Source organism: Notolepis coatsorum (assembly GCF_963971535.1).
Source record: "Notolepis coatsorum genome assembly, chromosome: 1".
Taxonomy (NCBI): domain Eukaryota; kingdom Metazoa; phylum Chordata; class Actinopteri; order Aulopiformes; family Paralepididae; genus Notolepis; species Notolepis coatsorum.
Window position 1 is genome coordinate 140,696,805 of NC_140165.1, and position 22,713 is coordinate 140,719,517.

A 22,713-nucleotide genomic window follows, 5' to 3' on the forward strand; every position below is an offset into this window, starting at 1 on the left:
GAAAACAAGAGATACGTTGACATCATATCTTTATTTTCTATCTCACTATTTTCGGGAAAATACGGCGATATTGTCTTCGTTACTGGAGTGTCTGGGTCATTCCGACCTTCAACGGTTTTTTCGTATTAGGAGCTCACGCCGCTGACATGCTTCCCAACTACAATCCTCCTTGCTGCGGCTGGATGGGGTAAAGACCCTCCAGCAACACAGCTGGACTGTAGGACGCACCGTCTGTTGTGAGAAGTGGTTTTTTCCAGGTTGGGTACGTACTGTTTTGCTTGCGAGCTCTGGTTGTTGTTGATGCTATGGGGGTTAGCTAACAATTTACGAAACGCCGACCCCAGGCTAGGGTCCTCTGCTCGGCTTAAAACGGCGGTCGGAGGATCTTGGTCTGAAGCCCATTATAGTCAACTAGTGGGCCGCGACCAGGAACTGGTGATCCCAGGATTCTCTGGACGAGCGATGCTTGTAGGCCCCATCTTTCATATACAAATGAAAGTATACCCTAACGAGGAAATGTGGGCATACGATCTTCTTTATCGGAAGTTCCATGCTCAAAGGGCCCTGTGTATGTCTGGATCACCGTTGACAACTGTGTTCTGACATTTCTTTTTCTTTTCCCTGTTAGGGGAGGGATTGGGACAGCGGCCTGTCTGAAGTGTGGCTTGTTATGTCATTGTATACAGTTCAGGTGATAGCTGCTTAAGCTTGCGTGCTAGTTGTGGACTACTGTTTTAGCCGTTAGCTGTTAGCTGCGCAGCTGTTAGCTGCAGCCTTAGCTCGCTGTGTTTACCAGGCTGGTATACGTTAGCTTGTTGCTATCAGCCGAATGGCTGTTAGCTTAATGCTACATTGTTGAACGTTTTCTGTGACTATAACATGCCTTAAACACTCTGACTACGACGTCATATTTGACAGAGGATGTTAGTCGAACCTACCGGGAGCCCGGCCGGCGAGGACTGCGTCAACATGGAGAACCGTAGCGGCTGGGTGGCGCAGCGACGCTGCCGTTGTCGTCAACACAGGAATGCTGTGTTTACTGTCGGTGCCCCGTTAGCCAGACTGCAGTTCGCTTGGCGTGGAGTGGTCAGGGCTCCTCCTCACGAAGCTCCTACTCGGGCCTTCTGTGAGTTCGGACTCTCCTTCCCTGTGAGGGAGCCTCCTCAGAGTTCAGAGCCTCCTCCTCGGATTGTCAAGATGAGTAGAACTTCAAAAAGGAGTCCTGCTCTATTGTGTGTGTATTCGATTCAATTCGATTATTGAGTGTGTATTGGTTCAGTGCCTCCTCCTCGGAGAGCCCTAACCCAAATTTTACATAGCTCAATGTTGCAATATATTCTTTTCAATCTATACAGCTCGTGTGGGAAGTCTCTCTGGGGATTTCCATCTCCTCCCTATGGGAGGGTGGTGGGATGTAAAAATGTAAACAATTTTTACCCTCAGCTGCGTCACGAGGGATTCATGTCAGTCTGTGTTCTTCCTTTTTTGAATAAAAAGAGGAAGGTACATGAAGCACGACGGCTCCGTGTCGTTCTCCCAGGCGACTTGGAGGAACAATGTTTGGTGTCTTGCTAGACTATCCATTGATGTGTTTGGGTCTTGACGCATACATAGTGCTGGCTTGGTGTGTTTTCTGTTACAGAATCACACAGGGGCTAAGCGTGCCTTGGTTGCTTGTTAAAACAGCGTTTTTATAGGGCAACTGGGATGGAGTTTTGTCTCTTCCGAGTGCCAGTTACTAGGTTGTCTCGATGAATTCTCGTTCATATCTGGGGGATGTTAACGGAATAGATCAGAACATAGGTAGAGGGGTCTCACGCCCTTGGGGTGGGCCACTGAGCACGGTCTTAATGGGACCGTCTGGGTGGCGCCCTCTTTTCATGTTTTAGATCGACACGCATACCTACCCCCTCTCCTGGAGTGGGCATGTCGGCGTGGTTAGGACACAGGACTGGTCTGGTCACGCTGGTCCAGGTCAGTTAACCCGTTGTCCGCCGGGGATGCAGATCTGCTGTTCTGGTACCCTGAGGGACTTGTGCTTTTTTCGGGGGGAAAAATGCCGGGTCGGTCCGGGTGTCACAGGGTTAGGCGTTATGGAGACCCTATGTTGGGTACATGTTGTACTCTGCACTATCGTAATGGCTTACAGCCATACCAACCTGTCCACGCCCGATCTCGTCCGATCTCGGTAGCTAGAGCAGGTTCGGTCCTGGTTAGTACTTGGTTGGGAGACCGCCTGGGAATACCAAGTGCGGTGTGCTTAGGGCTGGTTCTCCATTCTTTTCGCTCCTCTCTCACGCGTGGCGAAGAGAGGGCTGTTGGGGTGGTCTTGGACCTCCTCTGGTAATCCTGTGCTTCCCGTGCCGCCGGGCCCGGTCCGAAGTAAAGTTTCGTTGATACCGGAGGCCTGGGATAACCCTTTTTTGAAAACTGAAACACTTGTACTGCGGTATAGCCAGTGTATACCCGCAGGTGTGTTTTGGAGTTTTTTCTTGAGGGGTTATAGGAACAACCACCGTCTGTACCGAGCGGGTGGTTGATTCCCTGGTGTGTTGGAGCAGAGTCAACTCCCGGGTTACCGGTTGAGTGTGCCCCTGCACGTTCATGATGTCTGCCAATCATGTCAGCCTTCTCTGCCTCAACCCCTCTGGGTGGTTTTTTATGGAGGCTTTGTCATGGTGATCAACAACGCCAGCATACGCCCCTTCCGCCGGGGCGGCTGTTTTCAGCTGACTCCTTTGGCGCCTGCCTCGTCTGCAGTGCTCCAGGCTCAGGTTTTTTGTGTGCTTACGGCCATGCTGACTGCCTGTTCTGCAGGGTCAGTGTGCCAGGCGGTGTGCTATTGGGGGGAAAGGGCCCGCTCTTGGAGGGGCCTTATCCGAATACGCTGGCGATGTGGGGGGCGGTGTCACTAAGTGACCACCTGGTGGGGACTTGATGCCTGGCGTCATTGACCTCTCCGGGCCCCCGTTTTCCAGGGGATCCAGTCCCTTCAGTGGGTCTGGGTCTTCCTTTGCGCTCCGCTGCTACAGCCTTGCCACAGGGTTGGGTTTGCTCTTAACCCCGTGATTTCTGGGGGCAGTAATGAGGTTGTTCCTTCCGTTCGTTCCCGGGTGGCATGCGGGTTGTGCGTGTGTGTAGTCGTGAGGTCAAGCCACGGTCTGCTCACCCTGTGCGTTGAGTTGCTTGAGTGCCTCTTCGCACGGTCGGATCCGTCGCCCTATTGTGAACCTCCAATAGGGGGGGTATCCTCCATTAGGGAGGGTCGGGGGGGCTCGGTCCTCCCCGGTCTGATGGTTGTGGGGGGCCTCAGCGGGGTACATTGGTCGGGCTATGGCTCCCGCTCAGCCCCTGTTGCAGAACAGGTGCTGAGCAATCCATTAACGTCATAGAACGGAAGGTTATGTATATAACCTAGTTCTATGAGTTAAATGGTGCGCTCAGCACCTGGACGCCGCTGCGGCCCTTGATCTCGCCTTGTGGTGAAAGTTTGGGAAGGAGGCGAGTAGCTGACCACACACCTGCTTATGAAGGTAAGCGGAAGGGGGTGTGGTCAGACGGATGTTGGGATGTAAAGGTACATGGTGGAATTTTTTATTCAGTGCACATGCACGAAGTGAAGTACAGTGCAGAACAGGTGCCGAGCGCACCATTTAACTCATAGAACTAGGTTATATACATAACCTTCCGTTTGCTCACGCATCTGTGCACCGTCAGGTTAGCCAGTACAAAACAGAACTTCTATAAAACTTTCAAAATGGTACGCTCCTTCAGAAAATACTGTAAACTTCCCAGATATATATATATATATATATGTCTATCTATCTTGCTCTCTATGTATATCTATCTGTACCTCCCTCCGAATTGTCCTCTGGCTCTGTTCCCTTCAAATATGAACTTTATAGGACATGAGAGGCTATTATTATGCATGTATGTATGTATGTATGTATGTATGTATGTATGTATGCATGCATGCATGTATGCATGTATGTATGTATGTATGTATGTATGTATCTCTGTCTTATCTGGATTAACATCTTAATTGCTATCTGTTAGTTAAAGCTGTTGACAAAAAGTGCACTGACTTGTATGCTGTTTGGAAACAGTTGACAATGTTTATGTAAATCAGCTCACCTGAATATGTGTTCTCAAGTTAGTGCTGGCCGTGTGGGAAGTTGAGAGCAGCTTCGTGTTTGGCTGACACAATAAACACCTAAACATATGTTTCAGGCGTTTTTTCAGTCAAACTCATACATTTTTCCAGATAGGGCCATGGAGAGGCATTGTTGTTATTGACATCATCTTCATCAATGCCATCAGCCCTGGAAACATCGAATCCCTCTGCCATTTCGCACGGACTGGTTCATGTAATCTGTTAAATAAATGTTTCATTCATTCATGTGGTCTGTGTTTTGATTTTCACTTCCTGATTTGCGGAGCTTGGAGTGGCATGCCCCGCCCTATCCTGCCTCTGATTGGCCTACCCGTAATGTTTTGGCCTAACCTTACCCAATCATGAGTCGTCATACTCATATCGAAACCAACCAACCAATCATAGTGGGTTTTTTTTTCTCACAAATCTTTATTCAGCAGTTCAGTTCTCCCGACAGTAGCGTGTAGCGTTTTGCTCACGCTACGTCACAACTTGGTTCTAAAAATAGCTACACTACATAGAATGCTACTTGGTTCAAAAGTAGCGACGCTACCATCACGCTACTGAGAATTGTAGTTAAGCTATGTAGGGTCGCTACTTGTAGCTAGCTACTGCCCAACACTGGGAATACGTTAAACACAATGTGTAATATTCATGAAACACAGTAAACTGTTAATTAGATAACAGAACTAATAATACATTAATAAACAAATAGAATGCTAATTGATAATGATAGGTACAGTAAATATTGAATATATAGGCTATATGTCTTTTTTTAAACACAGGATCAAGCTCCTTGTCAGAGGTATGCACAAATAAACAACTACTGTACGTGTCTATTGTAACGGTGTCTGGCTGTGTAACGTCAACTTGTCAGAACGAAAACAATAGCACCAGGATAGTTAAGCAAGTAGCCCACCAGACGGTGTATCTTCTGGGATTCTGTACATACCCATTTATTAACAACAATATAAAAAGAGGACTATTATCATACGATGTACACAACTATATAAATAAAATGGTGATCACAAACACTAGACACATCATTACTAGATAAATATTTATAACAACAAGTTGACGCTTGATGCTGCTATCAGACCAAAAACCAAAACCAAACCTGTAGCTACAGCACAAACAATGGAGCGCCACCCAGTGACCAAACACGGCACTGCAACTAAACAACAACACAAAAATACAACAGGCACATTTGTGACGTTACACTATCCTCCGTCGGCTGATGTGAGACCAGAGCGCTAGGCTCTCCGGGGGGAACCACCAACACACTGGGCCAGATGTTGCCTCAGCAAGAGCCACATGGAGCCAGCCATGAAAGTGAGACGTCTTGCACGGGGCACCTCATACAGAGTGACAGCAGACATCTTCGCCGTGCCGAGAGCCACAGTTGGCAGAATAGTCCACAGTTTAGATGATGGCCATCATTCACAAGAGCATTCATTTCCCCAAGCCAGAAGAGACAGAGGAGGTGGGGGCAGGCTTTGTTCGCCTGGCTCGTTCTTCCCTTTCGGTGGTACTCCAGGGTGTGTGTGTGCGTGTGCGCGCACGTGTGTGTGTGTGTGAGAGAGAGAGACAGCAAAGGGACGTTTCCAGATACTTGTATTGACAACACAGGGTCAGTCCATGACTTGCCCTTGTCCTCCGGAGATCTCCAATGTACAACAAGGAGTCCCTCCATCCACCAACTGGTTTCTGTCTTTTTGGAGACGGCCGGTGGGGTACCATCATGATGCCATACCTCCAGCCTGTAGCGGGTGGAAATACATACAGTAAACTGTTCATGACATTTGTTACTTGTTGCTTTTGAAACACTACATCTACTCTCTGTCTGCTGTTCTCTCTCCTATTCTCTCTCTGTCTGCTGCTCTCTCTCCTCTTCTCTCTCTCTCGGTCTGCTCTCTCTCCTCCCCTCTGTCTGCTGCTCTCTCTCCTCTTTCCTCTCTCTCTCTGCTCCTCTCTCCTCTCCAATCTCTGTCTGCTGCTCTCTCTCCTCTTCCCTCTATGCCTGCTGCTCTCTCTCCTCTTTCCTCTCCGTCTGCTACTTTCTCATCTTCCCTCTCTGTCTGTTGCTACTCTCTCATCTTCCTTCTCTGTCTGCTACTCTCTCTCCTTTTTCCTTTCTGTCTGCTGTTCTCTCTCCTCTATGTCTGCTACCCCGCCTTCCTCCCTCTATATCTGCTGCTCTATCTCCTCTTTCATCTCTGTCTGCTGCTCTCTCCTCTTTCCTCTCTGTCTGCTACTCTCTCATCTTCCCTCTATGTCTGCTGCTCTTTTTCCTCTTTCATCTCTGTCTGCTGATCTCTCCTCTTTCCTCTCTGTCTGCTGCGCTCTCTCCTATTCTCTCTCTGTCTGCTGATCTATCTCCTCTTATCTCTCTGCTGCTCTCTCTCCTCTCCCCTCTATGTCTGCTGCTCTCTCTCCTCTTTCCTCTCTGTCTGCTACTTTCTCATCTTCCCTCTCTGTCTGCTACTCTCTCCTATTCCTTATCTGTATGCTGCTCTCTCTTCTCTTTCCTCTCTGTCTGCTGCTCTCTCCTATTTCATCTATGTCTGCTACTCTCCTCTTTCCTCTATGTATGTTGTTCTCTCTCCTCTCGGTCTGCTACTATCTCCTATTTCCTCTCTGTCTGCTACTCTCTCCTCTTTCCTCTATGTATGTTGTTCTCTCTCCTCTCTGTCTGCTACTCTCTCCTCTTCCCTCTATGTCTGCTACTCTCTCATCTTCCCTCTATCTCTGCTGTTCTCTCCCTCTTTTCTCTCTGTCTGATGCTCTCTCATCTTCCCTCTATGTATGCTGCTCGCTCTTCTCTTTCCTCTGTATGCTGCTCTCTCTCCTCTTTCCTCTGTCTGCTAATCTCTCTCCACTTATCTGTGTGCTGCTCTCTCTCCTCTTCTATCTCTGTCTGATGATCTCTCTCTTTTCTCTCTGTCTGCTGTTCTCTCCTCTCCCCCCTCTGTCTGCTGCTCTCTCTCCTCTTATTTCTCTGTCTGCTGCTCTCTCTCTCCTATTTCCTCTATGTCTGCTGCTCTCTCTCCTCTATGTCTGCTGCTCTCTCTCCTATTTCCTCTCTGTCTGCTGCTCTTTCTCCTATTCTCTCTGCATGCTTTTCTCTCTCCTCTTCTCTCTCTGTCTGCTGTTCTCTCTCTCCTATCCCCTCTCTGTATGCTACTCTCTCATATTCTCTCTCTGTCTGCTGATCTCTCTCCTCTTCACTCTCTGTCTGCTGCTCTCTCTCCTCTTCACTCTCTGTCTGCTGCTCTCTCTCCTCTTTCCTCTCTGTATGCTGCTCTATCTCCTCTTTCCTCTCTGTATGCTGCTCTATCTCCTCTTCTCTCTCTGTGTGCTGCTCTCTCTCCTCTTCCCTCTCTGTCTAGAGCGGGTGCTTAAGCCTAGAGAAACAATCATACATGTTTACTGCAACTTACCCTGAACAGAGCTCTCTCTCTGTCCCCCTTTCTCTCTCAGTTAAGTTGAACAAGGCGTTTTTTGCGGTGTTGAACTTTCTCATTAGAGTTAACATCATTTCCCCAAGCCAGAAGAGACAGAGGAGGTGGGGGCAGGCTTTGTTCGCCTGGCTCGTTCTTCCCTTTCGGTGGTACTCCAGGGTGTGTGTGTGCGTGCGCGTGTGCGTGTGTGTGTGTGTGAGAGAGAGAGACAGCAAAGGGACATTTCCAGATACTTGTATTGACAACACAGGGTCAGTCCATGACTTGCCCTTGTCCTCCGGAGATCTCCAATGTACAACAAGTAGTCCCTCCATCCACCAACTGGTTTCTGTCTTCTTGGAGACGGGCGGTGGGGTACCATCATGATGCCATACCTCCAGCCTGTAGCGGGTGGAAATACATACAGTAAACTGTTCATGACATTTGTTACTTTTGAAACACTACATCTACTCTGTCTGCTGTTCTCTCTCCTCTTCTCTCTGTCTGCTGCTCTCTCTCCTCTTCTCTCTCTGTCTGCTCTCTATCCTCCCCTCTGTCTGCTGCTCTCTCTCCTCTTTTCTCTCTGTCTGCTACTCTCTCCTCTCCCATCTCTGTCTGCTGCTCTCTCTCCTCATTCCTCTCTCTCTGCTCCTCTCTCCTCTCCCTTTCGTAATCCTTGAAAGTGGAGAGACCAAAAGTCCTCTGGTCTCCTCTTGTCTGGTGTCCCTGCACCACCTGTAATGTGGTCAGGTTTGAGTGCTGCCCCTGGAGCGCAGCATTCATCAGACTGTACCACTGCCAAGTGGCAGGAGTCACCCCACCCGCGTCCACCGCTTTCCCTGTCAGAGGATGCCTTCAATATGTTCCTAGAAAATAACGTATATCATATTTGCAGTCCCAAAAGGTTTCCACAGTTTGAATGGCGTCACAAATGTTGTCTATGAGGGAAACTCCAGACCTATAAGTATCTTACCAGTCTTATGAAAAATCATGGAAAGGTGTGTTTTTGTACAAATCCAAGACTATTTCCAGATGAACGGACTGGCTACAGAGTCGTAAAGTGCTTATAGAGATGGCTACTCTACTTCTACTGCTCTAATACAGTTGGCTGATGCCTGGCTAGGAGCTATTGATAACACCATGCTGGTTGGAGCTGTGTTCTTGGATTTTAGTGCTGCATTTGATAATTTACTCTTGCTAGAAAAACTTGAATGCTATGGTCTCAACCCTCTGGTTCTGAGGTGGATGCAGAGCTATCTGTCCTCCAGATCACAGCAGATGAATTGGAATGGCAGTATGTCCAAGAGCAGGAGTCTGGAGTGTGGTGTTCCACAGGGGAGTTCCCTGGGGCCTCTGCTCTTCTCTGTCTTCACCAACGACCAGGCCAAATTAGTTCTATATGCAGACGATTCCACCTTACATTATGCTGCAAAGTCATGCAAGCAGCTAAATGAGGTCCTGAGTAGTGAACTTAAAGAAGTAAATGACTGGATAGTATCGAACAGACTTGTTGTAAATATCAGAAACAAGACCAAAAGCATGGTGTTTGGGTCAAGGCACAGGTTGGCTAACAATCCAAAGCTAATTTTAGGTCTATACAACTCAACTGTTGAACAAGTGGATAGTGCTAAACTCCTAGGAGTGACGCTAGATGCTTCTCTAGCTTGGAATAAGCATATCACAAACACTGTCTCAAAGATGGGTGGAGCTATCGCCATCTCCAGGAAATGTGTGTCCTTTGTAAGTCATCCTCTTTTATGTCAGATTGTGCAGAGTTTAGTATTGTGTAGGGATGTCCGATATTATCGGCCTACCGATATTATCGGCCGATATTGGCATAAAAATGTGATATCGGAAAATATCGGTATCGGTTTTCAATTTTTTTATTTACATTTTTTTAACATTTATTTAACCTTTATTTACCCAGGCAAGCAAGTAAGAACTAATTATTATTTTATTTATTGTCAAAGTATGTATAATATATATAAAAAAGCCAATATCGAGCATCCCTAGTATTGTGTCATCTTGATTATTGTTCTTCGGTCTGGTCCTCGGCAGCCAAATGTGAGATTAGGAGGCTCCAGGTTGCCCAGAACAGGGTTGGTTCTGGGTTGCTCAGTCCGGACTAATGTGAACAGCATGCATGTTGATCTCTCCTGGCTTACAGTTGAGAACAGGTTATTGACTAACTCACTTGTACTGTTGAAGTCTGTTAAAATGAGTAAAAATCCATATTTTATGTTTAAGCAGCTGGTCTACAGGAAGAGTATACAGGAACACAAGAGGTGCTAGAAATGCTCAGTTGTTACTACCTCGCCCTAAATCCAACTAATTAAAACGGTAATTTATTTATAGATCAATAGCTAGCTGGAACAACCTGCCTAGTAACCTTCATACCACCCACAGTAAATTGTGTTTTAAAATTAAACTTAAATTATATTAAAAAATATAGCTTAGTTAGATGTATTTATATATTTATGTGTTTTTGCCTTGAGCATGTTTTGTATTGGCCCTGTTATGCTTTTTCTATGCATTTCTTTTTCATATTTTATAATTTTGTAGTTTCTTTTTGTCTATTCCTTTGTTTTGTTTTATTTTTTATTCATATTCTTCATATTCTAGTTATACACTGATGAATTTCTGTTTTATTGTTTGTTATATGAACTGTTTCATGACTGTTGTGTGTGTTTTTATGTGTGGACGCCAGGAAGACTAGGTAGTTGCTACGGCACTAACTAATGGGGATCCTTAATAAAATATCAAATATATCTAGTATGTGTTTATTACAACACTATCCTGCTTAAATTCACTTCATGTCAAGTTATTATACAGTATATGTACTTATATAATACAGTTATTTAACCTCTTAAGCCCTAGCCTTTTTTTTTCTTCTCGAAAATGCATCTAAAAGTACATAAATGGGAGATTGCTCCACTTCTACAAGGTCCATTTGCATGTTCTTGGTATCTAGGGACATCTATGGACCTCAGGGAATGTATTCCCAGTGTCATAAATATTGGGTCTGTTACTATGCTTGAGTAAATTGTAATGAACCAAAGGAGAATATAATCTTTTTTACGGTGAATAACTAATATGCTAACATTGACCAAATGTTAAAAACTGAGCTCATTCAGCACCTTCTTGAGATCAAGTGTACTAAAAATCTAAGCAAATGAATAAAGGGCAGATAATTTACAGTTTTTTTTGTAGATACAGTACTGAATTTTGCCATCCGGACACATGCAATTTGAAATATGAATATAGAATACCAGGCCTATGAATTACCTTATTATGGTCAAGTCATACATTTATGGATCGGGCCAAATCTCATCTTTCCAATGGCAGAGTTAAATCTGGATTTAGTACCACCAGGCGCCCGTTACAGGGCAGCAAAGACAGTGAATGCAATCTACTGTAAGTACAGTTACTTTTGTATAATGTCCATAGCTCCGCCATTTTTCACCGGATTGCGACACGTTTTTTATAGACGTTCACAGAGAGGTAAAGAAACAATATAAACACGAAAATCACGTCAGAAAGATTACGTGAAAAATGGTTGGACTTCCGTTGCCGATGGCTGGTATGAGCTGGATAGTGTAATTTTATGAAATGTTGACGTCCATCGAAAGCCCTGGGTCTCCTCTTTCTTAGGACTACAACGATTTCATGAGTGCTTCTTCTTCTCGCGTCTAAATCGTCCGTTTACCGGTGCAATGCGTGGAGATTTATAACCTCATATTTCACTAATAACACTCCAAAGCATTGGTAAACAACGTAGTGCTGAAAATATACACTTTGACTGCTGTTTTGATAGGGTTAGGGTCTTTACTCTTGGCTACATTTGAAAAAGAAACACAACATCACGTAATACGAACTGTATTGATCTATTTATGATGTGAAATAAATCTTGTACCGGTACCGGGCCGATCGGGTTTAAGAGGTTAAGATGTTTAATGAGGGAAGATGAAATACTGATACAATATATTGTGTAATATCAACTGTTGTTTTTTGCTTGATCTTTATGAGCTGATGAATTCCACACTTAACACATTCAGCGCCAGACCCGGGATAAGTCGGGTTAACTCGCCATCGCTTGAGCGCCAAACCATTATCCATTCATAATTCATCCATCCAGCCTGATGTTATCATTGGGAATGGCTCTATGATCGCAAACGGCAAATACCGCCGCCTAACACCTTGCGGCCGGTATTGCACATCATTGGAAACCATCTGGCTTGGGCTGTACGCTGATCTAAGAAGTCCGGTCCAGGTTTTCCTCATCGGGCATGAGTAAACATTTATAACACATGGATTGGGGACACTCGAGTTCACTCGGTTCATGTGTTTTGGTGGATAACGTTGGACACACGACCGCAATCGATATTTGGAATGGCGATCAGATAATTGGATTATAATTGGATTATTCTTTTTGCAGTACATCATAGACGAGGTAAGGACTATATGTTATCAATCTTGCGTTGATCCGATCATTTTTTCCCCGTGATCGCAGCGTGTGTCTGTAATGTACTTTGTAATGTATGCCGTTGGTGGCGCTCGAAGCATAGAAAACCCCCGCCCCACCCACCCTTTCGTGCATGCATGATGAAACATAATACCGATAATCTAGCGTTGATTTCAGAATGATTCAATAATCAGGCGAGAAATGGCACGATTTATAATGAAATGCAGTAAAGCGCTGTTTGCCGGAGTTTCCTGGGATTACACAGGATCACTCTTAAACTATACTCATATTCACCACGTTATAAAATGGAAATGTATGGATGACATTTTTTTTGCATGTTGACCGGAAGAAACTCATTGACAATCGACGTCGGCCCAACGCCCATAGAGACCTCTGGCGCTGAACCTGTTAAGAAATAAAAAAAGTCAGGATATGTAGTTTTGTTTACAATTTTAGCTTTGTTGCCCATTGCATCTGTATAACTAAGGTGCTCTTAGTAGTGCAAAACCCCACCAGGTGCTAGCCACACATGTCCTCTCGCTCTCCCACAGAGCAAACAATAGATAAAATAGTAGGCTACTGTAGGTTACCTTCAAGTTGTTCCAATGTGTCATGGCCTGTTTGGCTGTGATAGCCAGGCCAGACTTGTTCAAGAAGACTCTGGAAAACGTAAACACCATTACTAATACCACTACTAACAATACCAATGATAATAACTGTCATTCAATGATTCCCTGCATGCATGTATTGCCATGCACACTGTTAAAGATTTTTAACTGTGCTTCAAGATGCACTCTATCCAGTATTCAAATAACAACAAGACAAGATGGTTTCTTATTACAAGTTCTGCAGTACAGGGAGTGTGTCTAGGTTAGAGCACACTGAGGAACACTTCCTGTTACAGTGGTTTTATTTGAGAGGGAGAAGACATAGACAAAGGGGAACATCATGTGACCATAAGGCGCCACACATATATATATATATATATATATATGTACTTGGTTCAGCAGATAAAGAGATGCGAGGATGTCTGTGTTTCTCTGCAGAGGATGGCTTACAGGAAATGGCCCACTGAAAGAGGCCCAGTGGAACTTCCTGCTTTAGCAGAGGTGCAAAGCAGAAGCGTTTGCCTTGTCACATGCCAGACACACAGAATGACTTTTATTGATCTTATCGAACATTAGTTATTCAGACATTTGCAGATAACAGTATACACAGATATATGAATATCTTTAACACACACCATAGTGCAATAACAAAACGTCCCTGCCAGATCATCTGTGAGTGAGTGATTCCAATTTTGCCATGCGTAGCCCACAGTGGCATTCCTGCACGCTGTGGGGGAAGAAAGGGGGAGCAAGGAAAAGATAAAAACGGAGAAAGCTTTAAAATCACAATGGCTGAAACTGCACCTCCCCAAATCTATTTAAAATGTAGTTATGTTAGCATTATAAAAGAGTAACTTGATTGGGTGGCGCAGCGGACATTGCACTCGTCACCAACGCAAGAGTCACCGGGTTCAAATCCGGCTGTCGGCGTTGCCTCCGGCCGTCATACTGGCTCAATTGGCAGAGTCAGCGGGTGGAAGTCAATGGGTGGTAATCTGGACGTTGTGGACATCGACTCATACAGGTCGGTTGGGGGACGCCTGCACAGCAGAGACAGGAAATAGCGGGGGTAGTGTGAGCCTCCCACACGTTACACCTCGCCAATGAGAGTCCGCGCTGGCAGGTGAAAAGATGTGACAGGCTGCCTCCTTGTGTACCGGAGGGGACGCGTGATGCAATGCTTCTATCCTCCCTATGACCAACCTGTGGGGGGCATATGCGAGCATCGTTCAAGACAGGGGAGGGGAGAATTAAAACAGCGAAATTGGGATGGGAGAAAAATAGAAAAAATTAAATAAAAAAAGTAACTTGATTTCGTTAATCAATATAAATGTTGTTTCCACATCGTATCTGTCTTATGTTGTAGAGGGCACATATTATTTAGCTGGATACAGTGCATTACCACTTTCTCGGCCAATCACGAGTATACGTATACGAGTATCGCTTGACCGCTAATTGGTCATTTGGTCCGTTTTTCTTTTTTTCGATTTTAATATTCTATACACTCACACGGACCTCTCTGTTATCATTGGAAATTATTCTGAGACCTCGAGGGTGCAATGCCGGCCGAATCCTACTAGGTGGCAGTATCGCCTACACTTTGAAACCTTATTTCACACTGTGTGTTACATTTTATATGGTCTGGACGGAGAAATTGGACCCCGGCAAGTGAAACGCTTCATTCGAGCAACTTGGAACGTGTCCAGCACACTTGATGCATATTTTGTGCCATTTCATGTCAGGGACCCGACGGACATCAATACTGGAAATCGCGATCAGACAATTGGAATTTTCATTTTGGAATAACTCCTAGCAAAGGTAAGGACTATAATGACATCAATCCTACTTCGATCCTACAATGATTTCACATCGATCGCAACGATCAATGTATGTAGTATTCAAAACGTATGCCGTTGCTGACAATCAGAGCATCACAAAACAAACACCCCCCCTTTGATGCCTTCATGATGAAACATAATACCTATACCTTTGATTTGGAAATAATATCGTGTCCAGGTGAGCAACGCGAACGACTTTTGCAAATAGCGCTCCATAACTCAGCTTCCAGGAATTAGCCCGGATCACTCTGAAACTATACAATATTCACCACGGGATAACACGCAAACGTATACATGAAAAAATTCACTATTTTTTACATGTTGGACGAGAGATAGTGACTGTCAAATGAGCCATATTATTGTCTCCATAGCTATAATATAGAATATAGATATAGCTCTGCAAACATTGTGACGCACAGTGAAAATGCGTCTTTTAAAGCGCGGCCCATTGACTACAGGGATGGGGATAATAGCTGGCACTGAATGAGTTAAGAAAACCTTTCAGATGTCAATTTCTATCTCTGGCGACAGCTCAGCCTGTCTCTCTGAAACCAATCAGTCACCAATCAGTTTGTTTTCAATACAGTATCTGATGACTCAAGACACAACCAAGACACATTCCTTAGTCAATACATTTACCAAAGGTCTGTCTCCCGAATGATTATACGTTTCTGCATAGGACCATTTGAGGCTTCTTTATGTTAGGGCGGTTGACACGTGATTTGTGTGATTTCTGTCGAGCGACAGTTATCAAATGTGTCTAGCAAGCCTAGCATAAATCAGCCTTTAGGAGTAGAAAGCAATAAGAAAGGTCAAGGCAATATCATACAGCGGAAAATGTATGAATATAAACCATGGGACCAGTCTGACATGGTAGCCTACAGTAGATTAGTCGTTTATGTTAAAATGTGATACATCAAGTGTCAATGAATTTCGAAATGCATGAAAATGACGACGATTTAGGCTAATCAGTTAGATTTCACAGTCATGTTATAGCAACTCTACCAGAAATGTAAGAGATGGCAAAATGTGTTCTTTCAGAAAGTCCGTAAACAACATTTTCAAGGGCTGTTTCTCTGCTCTCTTTTTGAGTCTTGCTCGTCTTTTGCACATGCTTGTTTTGCTTCTAATGTGACTTTTTGTGTGTGTGTGTGTGTGTGTGTGTGTGTGTGTGGGTCTTTATCTTTGCTCTCCTGACATGTTTCTCCATTCTGCTGCATCTCCTCATCCAGCAGTCTCCTCTTCCTCAAATTAATGCTTATACTCCTTTTGCACATTACTGTGTTTTCCCCGCGCATGCTTTGTCTTCTCATACCTCTTGTAAGGGGTGGGGTCTGATTGACTGATAAGCGTCTTCATTTTGCTTTGCTGACATACTGTATTTTTCCATTCAGTCTTCATTTGAGTTCAGCCATTGTAGTACTCTCCTTTTTTTTTTTTTACGCGTGCCATAGGCCTAGAATTGCATTTACCGATTAGTTCAGCTGATGTTGTTCTGATCTAACATGACCACCCCACAATGCAAAGTGTAAACAGACAGACAGCATCCGTGTTCTTGCATTTAGTCCCCCAGCTGCAAAACACTGATGTTAACATTACAGCTAATGCTAGCTGAACACCCAATTGATCTCACAAATGACCATTTCAAAACAAAAACACAGAAAATCTTTCATCTCTGTAAGGATACCAGCGTGTTTTCTACAGGATAACAAGTGGTACGTGCTGCATTACAGATGTATTCTAGAGTTCTCCTTATATCTCAGATGTAAATTTAGTCCATCCTGGTTGTCCACATGCTGCAATTAATGTTTAGATGTGAGGTTCTTTGAAGTCCATATAATCAAATGGATCTTCAGGATCTGCGCTGATGAGTGAGAACCATCCGTTTGTAGAAGTGGCAAATCAAAACGGTCACAGTAGGAACCACTTGGTAGACGACCATCTCAGGGAAGAGGAGAGAGATGATTCCCACACCTTCTTGGGCACCACGCCTCACTGCCTTCCCTCTCCCCCCACCAGCGGTGACATAATATGTGATGCTCCGTCGTTGCACATGCTTGTCTGGCCATTATTAGATTGGCAGGTATGTGTTTTATCACAGCGAGAGCCTTTATGCGGTGGATGAGGGTACGTCGGGCTGTAAACCAGGGGGAGACAGGTACTTAGGCAGAACCCAGCCAGGCCATGTGGCTCAGCTAAGCAAAATTGATTGTTGTGGGCCGAGGAAAACTCCTGGTCTTATATTACATGCTATGCCATGACAGGAGAGGAGGCAGAGGCAGTGGGGGGAAATCGATGGCTTCCTCTGGCAATGCTAGCCTTGTAGCAAAGACCTCTCCCCTCTGCACATACTGTAGGGCGTGAACCAGGTCTGCTGTAAGGAACGTGTACAGCAGGACTGAATGCAGGGTCCTTTCCTCTTTCATCTGCTGCCGTTGCTGTAATTGACCCATGTTTTAGTTTGCAAGGATGTCTTTTAGGTGTACAGTGTGTACAGAGGGAGAGAGAGAGAGAGAGCAATATTGTTTATTTTGAGTATTTTCACATGTACAAAATAAGGACGAGATTGTGAGGAACAGTAGTGGATAAGACAGGACTGGGGAAGATAAGAGAAATGTCTGCCAAATTGGACAGAGGGAAAGATGGAGTGACCATCGGAAGAACATGATGGACAAAGAAAAGACAGACAGAGAGAGATAGGAGTGTGTGTGTGTGTGTGTGTGTGTGTGTGTGTGTGTGTGTGTGCGTGTGCGTGTGCGTGCGTGTGTGTATGCCTGTGTATACATGTGTGTCTAGGCGTGTAACTGGAATATATTCTGTGCATAATGTTAAATCCCCCATACACAGTGCAGTGTCTTCTCTGCACTCGTTGCCATGGTAAATAATTGATTCTCAGTGACATTACTGACTGACTTTTAACTTGATAGATTAATGGACTTAATCAGACTTAATGACAAATTAAGTGTGTCAATTAATCAAGACAAATGCTGCACTGTGCAGAGAAGAACAGCAGAACACAGTCCGCAGACTGCAAGCATCAGGCTGAGTCTTACCATGCAGAAGACTGGACACGATCTCATTAGGATAACAAACCATCCACGTACAGTATGGCTATTATTAGAATTGTAGTCATTGTGGTAAATTAACCTCCGATATGACGTGATCTTCAAAAACTCTGACTGTATGGTGAACACCTTTTAATAATGTTAACATCTGACTATTATACTGTACGACCCTTGACATCATCAAGTTAAGAGGGCACTTAACTCATTGACCGCCACGCTTAAGTGCGAGAGAGGGCGCTAGAGCGCCAACGCTTTAATCAACGGGAGGACTGGGAGATTTGCGAGTGCTTAAAATATATCTTAAATTAGGCGGCCGGGTAGCGCAGCGGACTAAGCGTCTGTCTACCACCACAGAGCCAGTGGTATCGAATTCGGCTGTGGTGCCTCCGGCTTGGCCAACCGTCTATACTAACACAATTGGCAGTGTTAGCGGGTGGGAAGCCGGCGTGGGTGGGTCCTGGTCGTTGTAAACAGCGACTCCTACAGTTCGGTCGGGGCACCTGCACAGCAAGGGAAGGATCTGGGAGAGGTAGTGTGACCTTCCACACGTTACACTCTCCCGGTGAGAGTCCGCGCTGCCAGGTGAAAATAAGTGGTGGGCTGGCTACACATGTGTCGGAGGAAGCATGTGATAGTCTCCGCCCTCCCAGACCGACGGTAGGGGGTAGAGTGTGCAATGACCAGGAAGGGGGGTGGGAATTGGCATAACGACTAACATTGGGATGGGACTAGTAAAACGTAAAAAGAAGGGGGGAAAAGATAATACAAAAAATATATATATATATATATATATCTTAAATTATGGCTATGGGTCTAATACACTTGTCGATTATCAGTGAGTTGCTTGCAGTCAACATGTACAAAACTGATTGTTCCGTTTTATACTGTTTTGAATACGAGTATAGTTTTGGTCATTCCAGAGAAAGACGCGATAATAGCCCTTTAGTGGAATAAACAAAACACGTTGTCATTTTTCGGCTGATTATCGAATCTTCCTGAAATCAACGCTAGATCATCATTATTGTCCTTCCTCGTGCATACATGAAATGGCCCTCATGATTGGCGTTCAAGCGATGGCCAGTTAACCCGACTATCATCGTGACTGGCGTTGAATGAGTTAATGACACAAATGTCATACCGAAGTTTATTCATTTTAGAGACTTTATTTAAAAACTATTTTTACAAATAATGTTATATTTGTGATGTGGATGTACAGTAGTGTGAGCATCAATCAATCAATCATGTGACACCATTATTGTTTTCACATGCCTGTTTTAAAGATTATCATTCGGTTTTCCATTCGTTGACGAAAGTGACCACCAACTACTCCCAACAACAAGACTAAACCTCATCGATCCATTGGAAGAAAATAAAAACCTTTTTAGGGCAGGGCAAATACCTTCTAAATGTATATTTGTGTTGACAAAACGAATTAAATGGAAACACCAAGCATTTGGACATTCTTTTTGTCACTATCCAATGCTAAATACATTATTTTGGTGGTGGAAGAAGTACACAGTTCCTTTACTGAAGTAAACGTAGAAATACCCAGATAAAATAGTACTCTGGTAAAAGTAAAAGTACTTCTTTTGAAATTCTACTTCAGTAAAAGTAGAGAAGTATTTGTTGAATGTACTGTGGCAGATCCCTCGTCACTTGGTTACTTGGAGGAAGGTTGATACTATTGTCACAGGCAGAGGAGGGTTGATTGAGGAGTTGATTAAGACTACACGGAATACACCTGTGCACCACATGATCACCCACATCCTACACACACACACACACACACACAAGACACATATAGCATAAAGCCCTAGGAGAGACAGAGAAGAGTTGAGTGGAGGTGAGGAAGGAGCAGAGATCGTGGAGAGAGTGTGTTATACGGAGTTTGTGAGGTGAGAGGTAGTTGTAAGGAGAGGTTAGAGCGAGAAGGTGTACGTGGTACTGAACCCTGGACTGGCTGAGATACCCCCTTGTGAAACTGACCCTGGACCGGATGACAAACCCTGAGTATTGAACATTCCCTTTTTGTACGAGAGCCGGGAACGTGTTTTGACCCTGTACTGTAATTTGACTACTCTATTGCCCATCGGACCTGTACTGTTGATCAATAAATACCATTGTTTATTGAAATTGTGCTTGTGTGGACATTGGAATAGTTTGTTTTTGTCCGTGTCGAGCCTGAACACCGCAAGGTTTGTCACAGTACATACAGTAAATATAAAAAATACATTATATATGACGTTCCTGTATTTCAGTGCTTGGGCGCATTCAGCCCTCGATCGATTGACCTCTGAAGGTTATGTTAAAGTGGTCCAGTTATGCTGCTCTGATTAGTACTTAATCTTCAAGTTATGCCATGTGTTGTATGCCAAATCGTTTTCCCCCCAAAGTAACTAGTGAGTAATTTGTTCAGATAAATGTAGTGGAGTAAAATATATAATATTTACTTTGAAATGTAGTGTATTAAAAGTACAAAGTTACCTAAAATCAAAAGACAGTAAAGTACAAGTACCTTGCAATTGTACTTAAGTACAGTGCTTGAGTAAAAATGCACCACTGCTGGCAGGAGACGTGTGCAGGGGGAGATTGAACCCACATCTTTCAAGATGTTTTGAGAGAGAAGCTGGAAGCCGTCAAATTGAGCTGCAAAGCATTCCAGCTGGCATAAGCTGATTAGTTAATTATGCACATTAACATGTCCACATAGTGAAGGAAAATTGCTATAGAGAGACACTATAGCTACATTTCAATTGCACAAAGTCCCTGCTAATGTGTTGAACACATGCAACACAGAACTTCTGGCAAGAACGGTTGATTATTGAGACTTTTGTGGCTGATTATGCTAAACAGCCCTCAGACAAAGACAGTAACTAGGGGTGGAATAGAATGTTTTAAATTGTGCCTCTTCCCTTTTGTACTTTTTGTGATGTGTTTGTGTTTCAGTCAGAACGGGTTTCGTTATTTGTCATTCAGGCACGCGAAGATACCCTCCAGATGTATTTCAAAGAGCCTACTGTATATTATGACAATTTCCCAGTTTAATATTTTCATTTCCGTGGTGTGTATAGTGTGTTCAACAACACCTCGTTACAGCTGTACAGCCTGTGTCATTCAGCAGCAGTCTCAGGCTTTGTGTCCACCGGGGATGTTTTTTTCAAGACTGACCGCTTTGAAAAGCAAAAAAAAAAAGCTCAGATCGTTTTCCTGAGTCTCGCGGCTCCGCCACTTGCTCGATGTTGATTGGTCGGTCGGAAAAAGTTACCTTGATGAGCGGCACTCCTCTCCAAAAGTTGAACTAGTTTCAACTTTAGACGCTGGGAGCGCTCTGCCCAAAAATCTGGCCGCCGATAGCGCTAAAACGCGAGGTGCAGCGCTGGGAAAAGGAGCGCGCCTGTCGCGTCTGTAGCATAGAAATTAATGACAGAAAGGAGCTGACAACTCATAAAACGTCCCCGGTCGACACAGGCCCTCAAGCAGGCAGTTTTGGCTCCTGTTTCCTTCAATTAAAATGAGCTATTCTCCCTTGTGCTGCAGCACTACCTGCTTCACGAAATTCCGATCAAACTGTAAAACTAGGTATTGCAGATCAGATCCAGCAATTCAATTATATTATTTCTCACCGCAATGAATCTGTCCATCCATGTTTGTACAGCTAAGTTGCACCACTAGCAGTCCAGCTGTTCTGTGTTTGACATGGAAGTGAAGGGATGTTTAGCAACCTCAGGAGGCACAGATAGAAAGAGAAAGATGCTTTATTAATAGCAACCTATTATTAATGGAGACCCGCTGTCAACTTCAGTCATCAATGAATGAAAACCGCTTCCCAGATTTAGGATTTAGAAAGCATGTTGTGCTTACTGTATTATCACCATGAACAACATGTTTAAATGTCTCATATTATGGAAAATGGGTTTCACCTAGTATTGCTGTGGATTTGGTAGTCTGAAATGTTATTTGGCCACAGAAAAAAAAGGCTTCAGATTAACAAGCCTTAACAGCAGTATTGCCCTTTGTGATACTAAGCAGCACAAGCAGTCTGCTACTACATCAGTTATCTCTAATTAACCGATGTATCTGTCCTTTTTAGGAGATGGGAACACTGCCTTCCTAATCTACTGCCCAGTTTGTGAAAACGTAGAAGGAAAGAGAATAATTAATACAAAATTAGGTGTGTACTACAACCCTCCAAAAAATTACCTGTTCAATACAAGGGAAGAATGAGATGCTGGAAATGTGATTGTTTCTTCGGAAAGCAAACATAACAAAGATGTTCCACAGATTCAAGGAAATCATATCAAATTGTTGAAAACTACGGGACCTTGAAACACACTAAATAAATGATGTCAGAGTTATTGGGAGCTGAGAAGCTGAACCCTGTATCACCCTCCTCTACATCTAAACTATTTCAAGCTTGTCCCATATTATTCTTTAGAGACAACACAGCACTACATTCATTTCTGTGATGGACTGATAGTAGCTGAAGCTAGAATTGCTAGAATATTAAGTAATTGTCTTAGAGGATGGCTCTTACTGGGCTATTACTTGGTGAGGTGTGATGGGATACCGGTGTGAATAAACAAAAGAGCCAATTAGAGTGCTATGTTTATTTATTAGGGCACGAGTATCTTGCGTTTTATTATAAATAGGTAAAACATAGCACTGCGTTAATTTATGTGATGGAGTAGTAGCTGAAGCTTGGATTGTTTTTATCAAGTGCATTCCTCTAATTGGCTAAGAGGATGGCTCTTACATGGCTATTAAGGTGCAATGAGATACCGGTGTGAATGTGCAAACAAAGAGCCAATTATAGTACTATTGTATGTTTATTTATTAGGGCACAAGCATCTTGTGTTTTATTATAAATAGGCAAAACATAGCACTGCATTAATTGGTGTGGCATTCGTCTAATTGGCTATTACTTAACATGGTGCGATGAGATACCAGTGTGATTGCATAAACAAAAGAGACCATAACATTATTATGTTTCTGGTTTTAAATGGTACAAGTCAATGATCTTCTATTTCCAGATTGTGATCACTGTCCCACTTTAAAGGAACATGCCAACATTATGGGAAATGTGTTACCGTCTTCTCCAGAGTCAGAGAAGAAGATAAATACCAATTTCCTCTCTGTGTGTTCAGTAG

General features: G+C 44.0%; 1 protein-coding gene across 1 annotated transcript in view; it reads left to right on the forward strand.

The window, feature by feature from the left end:
- The window catches only part of edil3a (EGF-like repeats and discoidin I-like domains 3a), a 467,410-nt gene that overhangs the window by 355,029 nt on the left and 89,668 nt on the right, over positions 1 to 22,713 (forward strand). The gene's annotated exons all lie outside the window — the stretch shown is intronic.